Source organism: Dermacentor andersoni, chromosome 5 (genome assembly GCF_023375885.2).
Source record: "Dermacentor andersoni chromosome 5, qqDerAnde1_hic_scaffold, whole genome shotgun sequence".
Classification (NCBI taxonomy): domain Eukaryota; kingdom Metazoa; phylum Arthropoda; class Arachnida; order Ixodida; family Ixodidae; genus Dermacentor; species Dermacentor andersoni.
This window is the reverse complement of record NC_092818.1, coordinates 96,811,262-96,825,102: the sequence shown is the minus strand read 5'-3', so window position 1 is coordinate 96,825,102 and position 13,841 is coordinate 96,811,262.

The window sequence follows — 13,841 nt, the reverse complement described above, 5'->3', positions numbered from 1 at the left end:
TATCCGCTTATTCTTCGTTTGAACCAATTGCGACCGCGTCCATTATCATACGGAATTATTTAGACGCCGAACAACCGCTTTTTCAGACAAGTGAGAAAGCTTGCCTGAATCAAAATTTTACTGTGCTATAGCCTTGCCATTTTTCCCAAAAAACGCAATTCTCAAATATCTGCTTATTCTTCGTTTGAACTAATTGCGACCGTGTCAATTATCATAAGGAATGATTTAGACACCGAACAAACGCTTTTTCAGACAAGTGAGAAAATTTGCCTGAATGAAAATTTTACTGGGCTATAGCCTTACCGTTTTTCCCAAAAAAGGCAATTCTCAAATATCTGCTTATTCTTCGTTTGAACCGATTGCGACGGCGTGCATTATCACAAGGAATGAGTTAGACGCCGAACAAGCGCTTTTTCAGGCAAGCGAGAAAATTTGCCTGAATCAAAATTTTACTGGGCTATAGCCTTACCATTTTTCCCAAAACGGGCAATTCTCAAATATGTGCTTATTCTTCGTTTGAACAAATTGCGACCGCGTGCATTATCATAAGGAATGATTTAGACGCCAAACAAGCGCTTTTTCAGACAAGTGAAAAAATTTGCCTGAATCAAAATTTTACTGGGCCTTACCATTTTCCCAAAAAACGCAATTCTCAAATATCTGCTTTTTCTTCGTTTGAACTAATTGCGACCGTGTCAATTATCATAAGGAATGATTTAGACGCCGAACAAACGCTTTTTCAGACAAGTGAGAAAATTTGCCTGAATGAAAATTTTACTGGGCTATAGCCTTGCCATTTTTCCAAAAAAGGCAATTCTCAAATATCTGCTTATTCTTCGTTTGAACTAATTGCGACCGCGTCAATTATCATAAGGAATGATTTACACGCCGAACAAACGCTTTTTCAGACAAGTGAGAAAATTTGCCTGAATGAAAATTTTACTGGGCCATAGCCTTACCATTTCTCCCAAAAAAGGCAATTCTCAAATATCTGCTTATTCTTCGTTTGAACCAATTGCAACCGCGTGCATTATCATACGGAATGATTTAGACGCCGAATAAGCCCTTTTTCAGACAAGTGAGAAAGTTTGCCTGAATCAAAATTTTACTGGGCTATAGCCTTACCATTTTTCCCAAAACGGGCAATTTTCAAATACGTGCTCATTCTTCGTTTGAACAAATTGCGACCGCGTGCATTATCATAACGAATGATTAATACGCCGAACAAGCGCTTTTTCAGACAAGTGAAAAAAAATTTGCCTGAATCAAAATTGCCTTACCATTTTTCCAAAAAAAGGCAATTGTCAAATATGTGCTTAATCTTCGTTTGAACCAATTGCGACCGCGTGCATTATCATAAGGAATGATTTAGACGCCGAACAAGCGCTTTTTCAGACAAGTGAAAAAATTTGCCTGAATAAAATTTTTAGTGGGCTATAGCCTTACCATTTTTCCCAAAACGGGCAATTTTCAAATATGTGCTCATTCTTCGTTTGAACAAATTGCGACCGCGTGCATTATCATAACGAATGATTAATACGCCGAACAAGCGCTTTTTCAGACAAGTGAAAAAAAATTTGCCTGAATCAAAATTGCCTTACCATTTTTCCAAAAAAAGGCAATTGTCAAATATGTGCTTAATCTTCGTTTGAACTAATTGCGACCGTGTCAATTATCATAAGGAATGATTTAGACGCCGAACAAGCGCTTTTTCAGACAAGTGAAAAAATTTGCCTGAATCAAAATTTTACTGGGCTATAGCCTTACCATTTTTCCCAAAAAAGGCAATTCTCAAATATCTGCTTATTCTTCGTTTGAACCAATTGCAACCGCGTGCATTTTCATACGGAATGATTTAGACGCCGAACAAGCGCTTTTTCAGAGAAGTGAGAAAGTTTGCCTGAATCAAAATTTTACTGGGCTATAGCCTTACCATTTTTCCCAAAAAAGGCAATTCTCAAATATCTACTTATTCTTCGTTTGAACCAATTGCGACTGCGTGCATTATCATAAGGAATGATTTAGACGCCGAACAAGCGCTTTTTCAGACAAGTGAGAAAATTTGCCTGAATTAAAATTTTACTGGGCTATAGCCTTACCATTTTTCCCAAAAAAGGCAATTCTCAAATATCCGCTTATTCGTTTGAACCAATTGCGACCGCGTGGATTATCATAAGGAATGATTTAGACGCCGAACAAGCGCTTTTTCAGGCAAGCGAGAAAATTTGCCTGAATCAAAATTTTACTGGGCTATAGCCTTACCGTTTTTCCCAAAAAAAAGGCAATTCTCAAATATCTGCTTATTCTTCGTTTGAACCAATTGCGACCGCGTGCATTATCATAAGGAATGATTTAGACGCCGAACAAGCGCTTTTTCAGGCAAGCGAGAAAATTTGCCTGAATCAAAATTTTACTGGGCTATAGCCTTACCATTTTTCCCAAAAAATGTAATTCTCAAATATCCGCTTATTCTTCGTTTGAACCAATTGCGACCGCGTGCATTATCATAACGAATGATTTAGACGCCGAACAAGCGCTTTTTCAGACAAGTGAAAAAAAATTTGCCTGAATCAAAATTTTACTGGGATATAGCCTTACCATTTTTCCAGAAAAAGGCAATTCTCAAATATGTGCTTAATCTTCGTTTGAACCAATTGCGACCGCGTGCATTATCATAAGGAATGATTTAGACGCCGAACAAGCGCTTTTTCAGACAAGTGAGAAAATTTGCCTGAATCAAAATTTTACTGGGCTATAGCCTTACCATTTTTTCCAAAAAACGCAATTCTCAGATATCCGCTTATTCTTCGTTTGAACCAATTGCGACCGTGTGCATTATCATAAGGAATGATTTAGACGCCGAACAAGCGCTTTTTCAGACAAGTGAGAAAATTTGCCTGAATCAAAATTTTACTGGGCTATAGCCTTACCATTTTTCCCAAAAAAGGCAATTCTCAAATATCCGCTTATTCGTTTGAACCAATTGCGACCGCGTGGATTATCATAAGGAATGATTTAGACGCCGAACAAGCGCTTTTTCAGGCAAGCGAGAAAATTTGCCTGAATCAAAATTTTACTGGGCTATAGCCTTACCGTTTTTCCCAAAAAAGGCAATTCTCAAATATCTGCTTATTCTTCGTTTGAACCAATTGCGACCGCGTGCATTATCATAAGGAATGATTTAGACGCCGAACAAGCGCATTTTCAGGCAAGTGAGAAAATTTGCCTGAATCAAAATTTTACTGGGCTATATAGCCTTACCATTTTTCCCAAAAAAGGCAATTCTCAAATATCCGCTTATTCTTCGTTTGAACCAATTGCGACCGCGTGCATTATCATAACGAATGATTTAGACGCCGAACAAGCGCTTTTTCAGACAAGTGAAAAAAAATTTGCCTGAATCAAAATTTTACTGGGCTATAGCCTTACCATTTTTCCAGAAAAAGGCAATTCTCAAATATGTGCTTAATCTTCGTTTGAACCAATTGCGACCGCGCGCATTATCATAAGGAATGATTTAGACGCCGAACAAGCGCTTTTTCAGACAAGTGAGAAAATTTGCCTGAATCAAAATTTTACTGGGCTATAGCCTTACCATTTTTCCCAAAAAAGGCAATTCTCAAATATCCGCTTATTCTTCGTTTGAACCAATTGCGACCGTGTGCATTATCATAACGAATGATTTAGACGCCGAACAAGCGCTTTTTCAGACAAGTGAAAAAAAATTTGCCTGAATCAAAATTTTACTGGGCTATAGCCCTACCATTTTTCCCAAAAAAGGCACTTCTCAAATATCTGCTTATTCTTCGTTTGAACCAATTGCAACCGCGTGCATTATCATACGGAATGATTTAGACACCGAACAAGCGCTTTTTCAGACAAGTGAGAAAGTTTGCCTGAATCAAAATTTTACTGGGCTATAGCCTTGCCATTTTTCCCAAAAAAGGCAATTCTCAAATATCTACTTATTCTTCGTTTGAACCAATTGCGACCGCGTGCATTATCATAAGGAATGATTTAGACGCCGAACAAGCGCTTTTTCAGACAAGTGAGAAAATTTGCCTGAATCAAAATTTTACTGGGCTATAGCCTTACCATTTTTCCCAAAAAAGGCAATTCTCAAATATCCGCTTATTCGTTTGAACCAATTGCGACCGCGTGGATTATCATAAGGAATGATTTAGACGCCGAACAAGCGCTTTTTCAGGCAAGCGAGAAAATTTGCCTGAATCAAAATTTTACTGGGCTATAGCTTTACCGTTTTTCCCAAAAAAGGCAATTCTCAAATATCTGCTTATTCTTCGTTTGAACCAATTGCGACCGCGTGCATTATCATAAGGAATGATTTAGACGCCGAACAAGCGCTTTTTCAGGCAAGCGAGGAAATTTGCCTGAATCAAAATTTTACTGGACTATAACCTTGCCATTTTTCCCAAAAAAGGCAATTCTCAAATATCTGCTTATTCTTCGTTTGAACAAATTGCGACCGCGTGCATTATCATAAGGAATGATTTAGATGCCGAAGAAGCGCTTTTTCAGGCAAGCGAGAAAATTTGCCTGAATCAAAATTTTGCTGGGCTATAGCCTTACCATTTTTCCAAAAAAAGGCAATTCTCAAATATGTGCTTAATCTTCGTTTGAACCAATTGCGACCGCGTGCATTATCACAAGGAATGATTAAGACGCCGAACAAGCGCTTTTTCAGACAAGTGGAAAATTTGCCTGAATCAAAATTTTACTGGGCTATAGCCTTACTATTTTTCCGAAAAAAGCCAATTCTCATATATCTCCTTATTCTTCGTTTGAACCAATTGTGACCGCGTGCATTATCATAAGGAATGATTTAGACGCCGAACAAGCGCTTTTTCAGACAAGTGAGAAAATTTGCCTGAATGAAAATTTTACTGGGCTATAGCCTTGCCATTTTTCCCAAAAAAGGCAATTCTCAAATATCCGCTTATTCGTTTGAACCAATTGCGACCGCGTGCATTACCATCAGGAATGATTTAGACGCCGAACAAGCGCTTTTTCAGGCAAGCGAGAAAATTTGCCTGAATCAAAATTTTACTGGGCTATTATAGCCTCACTATTTTTCCCAAAAAAGGCAATTCTCCAATATCCGCTTATTCTTCGTTTGAACCAATTGCGACCGCGTGCATTACCATCAGGAATGATTTAGACGCCGAACAAGCGCTTTTTCAGACAAGTGAGAAAATTTGCCTGAAACAAAATTTTACTGGGCTATAGCCTTACCATTTTTCCAAGAAAAGGCAATTCTCAAATATGTGCTTAATCTTCGTTTGAACCAATTGCGACCGCGTGCATTATCATAAGGAATGATTTAGACGCCGAACAAGCGCTTTTTCAGACAAGTGAAAAAATTTGCCTGAATCAAAATTTTACTGGACTATCCTACCATTTTTCCCAAAACGGGCAATTCTAAAATATGTGCTTATTCTTCCTTTGAACAAATTGCCACCGCGTGCATTATCATAACGAATGATTTAGACGCCGAACAAGCGCTTTTTCAGACAAGTGAGAAAGTTTGCCTGAATCAAAATTTTACTGGGCTATATATAGCCTTACCATTTTTCCGAAAAAAGTCAATTCTATTCTCTGTCCTTATTCTTCGTTCGAACCAATTGCGACCGCGTGCATTATCATAAGGAATGATTTAGACGCCGAACAAGCGCTTTTTCAGGCAAGCGAGAAAATTTGCCTGAATCAAAATTTTACTGGACTATAACCTTGCCATTTTTCCCAAAAAAGGCAATTCTCAAATATCTGCTTATTCTTCGTTTGAACAAATTGCGACCGCGTGCATTATCATAAGGAATGATTTAGATGCCGAAGAAGCGCTTTTTCAGGCAAGCGAGAAAATTTGCCTGAATCAAAATTTTACTGGGCTATAGCCTTACCATTTTTCCGGAAAAAGCCAATTCTCATATATCTCCTTATTCTTCGTTTGAACCAATTGTGACCGCGTGCATTATCATAAGGAATGATTTAGACGCCGAACAAGCGCTTTTTCAGACAAGTGAGAAAATTTGCCTGAATGAAAATTTTACTGGGCTACAGCCTTACCATTTTTGAAAATGAAAATTTTACTGGGCTACAGCCTTACCATTTTTCCCAAAAAAGGCAATTCTCAAATATCTGCTTATTCTTCGTTTGAACCAATTGCGACCGCGTGCATTATCATAAGGAATGATTAAGACGCCGAACAAGCGCTTTTTCAGACAAGTGAAAAAATTTGCCTGAATCAAAATTTTGCTGGGCTATAGCCTTACCATTTTTCCAAAAAAAGGCAATTCTCAAATATGTGCTTAATCTTCGTTTGAACCAATTGCGACCGCGTGCATTATCACAAGGAATGATTAAGACGCCGAACAAGCGCTTTTTCAGACAAGTGGAAAATTTGCCTGAATCAAAATTTTACTGGGCTATATAGCCTTACTATTTTTCCGAAAAAAGCCAATTCTCATATATCTCCTTATTCTTCGTTTGAACCAATTGTGACCGCGTGCATTATCATAAGGAATTATTTAGACGCCGAACAAGCGCTTTTTCAGACAAGTGAGAAAATTTGCCTGAATGAAAATTTTACTGGGCTATAGCCTTGCCATTTTTCCCAAAAAAGGCAATTCTCAAATATCCGCTTATTCGTTTGAACCAATTGCGACCGCGTGCATTACCATCAGGAATGATTTAGACGCCGAACAAGCGCTTTTTCAGGCAAGCGAGAAAATTTGCCTGAATCAAAATTTTACTGGGCTATAGCCTTACCGTTTTTCCCAAAAAAGGCAATTCTCAAATATCTGCTTATTCTTCGTTTGAACCAATTGCGACCGCGTGCCTTATCATAAGGAATGATTTAGACGCCGAACAAGCGCTTTTTCAGGCAAGCGAGAAAATTTGCCTGAATCGAAATTTTACTGGGCTATAGCCTCACTATTTTTCCCAAAAAAGGCAATTCTCCAATATCCGCTTATTCTTCGTTTGAACCAATTGCGACCGCGTGCATTACCATCAGGAATGATTTAGACGCCGAACAAGCGCTTTTTCAGACAAGTGAGAAAATTTGCCTGAAACAAAATTTTACTGGGCTATAGCCTTACCATTTTTCCAAGAAAAGGCAATTCTCAAATATGTGCTTAATCTTCGTTTGAACCAATTGCGACCGCGTGCATTATCATAAGGAATGATTTAGACGCCGAACAAGCGCTTTTTCAGACAAGTGAAAAAATTTGCCTGAATCAAAATTTTACTGGACTATCCTACCATTTTTCCCAAAACGGGCAATTCTAAAATATGTGCTTATTCTTCCTTTGAACAAATTGCCACCGCGTGCATTATCATAACGAATGATTTAGACGCCGAACAAGCGCTTTTTCAGACAAGTGAGAAAGTTTGCCTGAATCAAAATTTTACTGGGCTATATATAGCCTTACCATTTTTCCGAAAAAAGTCAATTCTATTCTCTGTCCTTATTCTTCGTTTGAACCAATTGCGACCGCGTGCATTATCATAAGGAATGATTTAGACGCCGAACAAGCGCTTTTTCAGGCAAGCGAGAAAATTTGCCTGAATCAAAATTTTACTGGACTATAACCTTGCCATTTTTCCCAAAAAAGGCAATTCTCAAATATCTGTTTATTCTTCGTTTGAACCAATTGCGACCGCGTGCATTGTCATAAGGAATGATTTAGACGCCGAAGAAGCGCTTTTTCAGGCAAGCGAGAAAATTTGCCTGAATCAAAATTTTACTGGGCTATAGCCTTACCATTTTTCCAAGAAAAGGCAATTCTCAAATATGTGCTTAATCTTCGTTTGAACCAATTGCGACCGCGTGCATTATCATAAGGAATGATTTAGACGCCGAACAAGCGCTTTTTCAGACAAGTGAAAAAATTTGCCTGAATCAAAATTTTACTGGACTATCCTACCATTTTTCCCAAAACGGGCAATTCTAAAATATGTGCTTATTCTTCCTTTGAACAAATTGCCACCGCGTGCATTATCATAACGAATGATTTAGACGCCGAACAAGCGCTTTTTCAGACAAGTGAGAAAGTTTGCCTGAATCAAAATTTTACTGGGCTATATATAGCCTTACCATTTTTCCGAAAAAAGTCAATTCTATTCTCTGTCCTTATTCTTCGTTTGAACCAATTGCGACCGCGTGCATTATCATAAGGAATGATTTAGACGCCGAACAAGCGCTTTTTCAGGCAAGCGAGAAAATTTGCCTGAATCAAAATTTTACTGGGCTATTATAGCCTCACTATTTTTCCCAAAAAAGGCAATTCTCCAATATCCGCTTATTCTTCGTTTGAACCAATTGCGACCGCGTGCATTACCATCAGGAATGATTTAGACGCCGAACAAGCGCTTTTTCAGACAAGTGAGAAAATTTGCCTGAAACAAAATTTTACTGGGCTATAGCCTTACCATTTTTCCAAGAAAAGGCAATTCTCAAATATGTGCTTAATCTTCGTTTGAACCAATTGCGACCGCGTGCATTATCATAAGGAATGATTTAGACGCCGAACAAGCGCTTTTTCAGACAAGTGAAAAAATTTGCCTGAATCAAAATTTTACTGGACTATCCTACCATTTTTCCCAAAACGGGCAATTCTAAAATATGTGCTTATTCTTCCTTTGAACAAATTGCCACCGCGTGCATTATCATAACGAATGATTTAGACGCCGAACAAGCGCTTTTTCAGACAAGTGAGAAAGTTTGCCTGAATCAAAATTTTACTGGGCTATATATAGCCTTACCATTTTTCCGAAAAAAGTCAATTCTATTCTCTGTCCTTATTCTTCGTTTGAACCAATTGCGACCGCGTGCATTATCATAAGGAATGATTTAGACGCCGAACAAGCGCTTTTTCAGGCAAGCGAGAAAATTTGCCTGAATCAAAATTTTACTGGGCTATAGCCTTACTATTTTTCCGAAAAAAGCCAATTCTCATATATCTCCTTATTCTTCGTTTGAACCAATTGTGACCGCGTGCATTATCATAAGGAATTATTTAGACGCCGAACAAGCGCTTTTTCAGACAAGTGAGAAAATTTGCCTGAATGAAAATTTTACTGGGCTATATAGCCTTGCCATTTTTCCCAAAAAAGGCAATTCTCAAATATCCGCTTATTCGTTTGAACCAATTGCGACCGCGTGCATTACCATCAGGAATGATTTAGACGCCGAACAAGCGCTTTTTCAGGCAAGCGAGAAAATTTGCCTGAATCAAAATTTTACTGGGCTATAGCCTTACCGTTTTTCCCAAAAAAGGCAATTCTCAAATATCTGCTTATTCTTCGTTTGAACCAATTGCGACCGCGTGCATTATCATAAGGAATGATTTAGACGCCGAACAAGCGCTTTTTCAGGCAAGCGAGAAAATTTGCCTGAATCAAAATTTTACTGGGCTATAGCCTCACTATTTTTCCCAAAAAAGGCAATTCTCCAATATCCGCTTATTCTTCGTTTGAACCAATTGCGACCGCGTGCATTACCATCAGGAATGATTTAGACGCCGAACAAGCGCTTTTTCAGACAAGTGAGAAAATTTGCCTGAAACAAAATTTTACTGGGCTATAGCCTTACCATTTTTCCAAGAAAAGGCAATTCTCAAATATGTGCTTAATCTTCGTTTGAACCAATTGCGACCGCGTGCATTATCATAAGGAATGATTTAGACGCCGAACAAGCGCTTTTTCAGACAAGTGAAAAAATTTGCCTGAATCAAAATTTTACTGGACTATCCTACCATTTTTCCCAAAACGGGCAATTCTAAAATATGTGCTTATTCTTCCTTTGAACAAATTGCCACCGCGTGCATTATCATAACGAATGATTTAGACGCCGAACAAGCGCTTTTTCAGACAAGTGAGAAAGTTTGCCTGAATCAAAATTTTACTGGGCTATATATAGCCTTACCATTTTTCCGAAAAAAGTCAATTCTATTCTCTGTCCTTATTCTTCGTTTGAACCAATTGCGACCGTGTGCATTATCATAAGGAATGATTTAGACGCCGAACAAGCGCTTTTTCAGGCAAGCGAGAAAATTTGCCTGAATCAAAATTTTACTGGACTATAACCTTGCCATTTTTCCCAAAAAAGGCAATTCTCAAATATCTGTTTATTCTTCGTTTGAACCAATTGCGACCGCGTGCATTGTCATAAGGAATGATTTAGACGCCGAAGAAGCGCTTTTTCAGGCAAGCGAGAAAATTTGCCTGAATCAAAATTTTACTGGGCTATATAGCCTTACCATTTTTCCAAGAAAAGGCAATTCTCAAATATGTGCTTAATCTTCGTTTGAACCAATTGCGACCGCGTGCATTATCATAAGGAATGATTTAGACGCCGAACAAGCGCTTTTTCAGACAAGTGAAAAAATTTGCCTGAATCAAAATTTTACTGGACTATCCTACCATTTTTCCCAAAACGGGCAATTCTAAAATATGTGCTTATTCTTCCTTTGAACAAATTGCCACCGCGTGCATTATCATAACGAATGATTTAGACGCCGAACAAGCGCTTTTTCAGACAAGTGAGAAAGTTTGCCTGAATCAAAATTTTACTGGGCTATATATAGCCTTACCATTTTTCCGAAAAAAGTCAATTCTATTCTCTGTCCTTATTCTTCGTTTGAACCAATTGCGACCGCGTGCATTATCATAAGGAATGATTTAGACGCCGAACAAGCGCTTTTTCAGGCAAGCGAGAAAATTTGCCTGAATCAAAATTTTACTGGGCTATTATAGCCTCACTATTTTTCCCAAAAAAGGCAATTCTCCAATATCCGCTTATTCTTCGTTTGAACCAATTGCGACCGCGTGCATTACCATCAGGAATGATTTAGACGCCGAACAAGCGCTTTTTCAGACAAGTGAGAAAATTTGCCTGAAACAAAATTTTACTGGGCTATAGCCTTACCATTTTTCCAAGAAAAGGCAATTCTCAAATATGTGCTTAATCTTCGTTTGAACCAATTGCGACCGCGTGCATTATCATAAGGAATGATTTAGACGCCGAACAAGCGCTTTTTCAGACAAGTGAAAAAATTTGCCTGAATCAAAATTTTACTGGACTATCCTACCATTTTTCCCAAAACGGGCAATTCTAAAATATGTGCTTATTCTTCCTTTGAACAAATTGCCACCGCGTGCATTATCATAACGAATGATTTAGACGCCGAACAAGCGCTTTTTCAGACAAGTGAGAAAGTTTGCCTGAATCAAAATTTTACTGGGCTATATATAGCCTTACCATTTTTCCGAAAAAAGTCAATTCTATTCTCTGTCCTTATTCTTCGTTTGAACCAATTGCGACCGCGTGCATTATCATAAGGAATGATTTAGACGCCGAACAAGCGCTTTTTCAGGCAAGCGAGAAAATTTGCCTGAATCAAAATTTTACTGGACTATAACCTTGCCATTTTTCCCAAAAAAGGCAATTCTCAAATATCTGCTTATTCTTCGTTTGAACAAATTGCGACCGCGTGCATTATCATAAGGAATGATTTAGATGCCGAAGAAGCGCTTTTTCAGGCAAGCGAGAAAATTTGCCTGAATCAAAATTTTACTGGGCTATAGCCTTACCATTTTTCCGGAAAAAGCCAATTCTCATATATCTCCTTATTCTTCGTTTGAACCAATTGTGACCGCGTGCATTATCATAAGGAATGATTTAGACGCCGAACAAGCGCTTTTTCAGACAAGTGAGAAAATTTGCCTGAATGAAAATTTTACTGGGCTACAGCCTTACCATTTTTGAAAATGAAAATTTTACTGGGCTACAGCCTTACCATTTTTCCCAAAAAAGGCAATTCTCAAATATCTGCTTATTCTTCGTTTGAACCAATTGCGACCGCGTGCATTATCACAAGGAATGATTAAGACGCCGAACAAGCGCTTTTTCAGACAAGTGGAAAATTTGCCTGAATCAAAATTTTACTGGGCTATAGCCTTACTATTTTTCCGAAAAAAGCCAATTCTCATATATCTCCTTATTCTTCGTTTGAACCAATTGTGACCGCGTGCATTATCATAAGGAATTATTTAGACGCCGAACAAGCGCTTTTTCAGACAAGTGAGAAAATTTGCCTGAATGAAAATTTTACTGGGCTATAGCCTTGCCATTTTTCCCAAAAAAGGCAATTCTCAAATATCCGCTTATTCGTTTGAACCAATTGCGACCGCGTGCATTACCATCAGGAATGATTTAGACGCCGAACAAGCGCTTTTTCAGGCAAGCGAGAAAATTTGCCTGAATCAAAATTTTACTGGGCTATAGCCTTACCGTTTTTCCCAAAAAAGGCAATTCTCAAATATCTGCTTATTCTTCGTTTGAACCAATTGCGACCGCGTGCATTATCATAAGGAATGATTTAGACGCCGAACAAGCGCTTTTTCAGGCAAGCGAGAAAATTTGCCTGAATCAAAATTTTACTGGGCTATAGCCTCACTATTTTTCCCAAAAAAGGCAATTCTCCAATATCCGCTTATTCTTCGTTTGAACCAATTGCGACCGCGTGCATTACCATCAGGAATGATTTAGACGCCGAACAAGCGCTTTTTCAGACAAGTGAGAAAATTTGCCTGAAACAAAATTTTACTGGGCTATAGCCTTACCATTTTTCCAAGAAAAGGCAATTCTCAAATATGTGCTTAATCTTCGTTTGAACCAATTGCGACCGCGTGCATTATCATAAGGAATGATTTACACGCCGAACAAGCGCTTTTTCAGACAAGTGAAAAGATTTGCCTGAATCAAAATTTTACTGGACTATCCTACCATTTTTCCCAAAACGGGCAATTCTAAAATATGTGCTTATTCTTCCTTTGAACAAATTGCCACCGCGTGCATTATCATAACGAATGATTTAGACGCCGAACAAGCGCTTTTTCAGACAAGTGAGAAAGTTTGCCTGAATCAAAATTTTACTGGGCTATATATAGCCTTACCATTTTTCCGAAAAAAGTCAATTCTATTCTCTGTCCTTATTCTTCGTTTGAACCAATTGCGACCGCGTGCATTATCATAAGGAATGATTTAGACGCCGAACAAGCGCTTTTTCAGGCAAGCGAGAAAATTTGCCTGAATCAAAATTTTACTGGACTATAACCTTGCCATTTTTCCCAAAAAAGGCAATTCTCAAATATCTGTTTATTCTTCGTTTGAACCAATTGCGACCGCGTGCATTGTCATAAGGAATGATTTAGACGCCGAAGAAGCGCTTTTTCAGGCAAGCGAGAAAATTTGCCTGAATCAAAATTTTACTGGGCTATATATAGCCTTACCATTTTTCCGAAAAAAGTCAATTCTATTCTCTGTCCTTATTCTTCGTTTGAACCAATTGCGACCGCGTGCATTATCATAAGGAATGATTTAGACGCCGAACAAGCGCTTTTTCAGGCAAGCGAGAAAATTTGCCTGAATCAAAATTTTACTGGACTATAACCTTGCCATTTTTCCCAAAAAAGGCAATTCTCAAATATCTGCTTATTCTTCGTTTGAACCAATTGCGACCGCGTGCATTGTCATAAGGAATGATTTAGACGCCGAAGAAGCGCTTTTTCAGGCAAGCGAGAAAATTTGCCTGAATCAAAATTTTACTGGGCTATATATAGCCTTACCATTTTTCCGAAAAAAGTCAATTCTATTCTCTGTCCTTATTCTTCGTTTGAACCAATTGCGACCGCGTGCATTATCATAAGGAATGATTTAGACGCCGAACAAGCGCTTTTTCAGGCAAGCGAGAAAATTTGCCTGAATCAAAATTTTACTGGACTATAACCTTGCCATTTTTCCCAAAAAAGGCAATTCT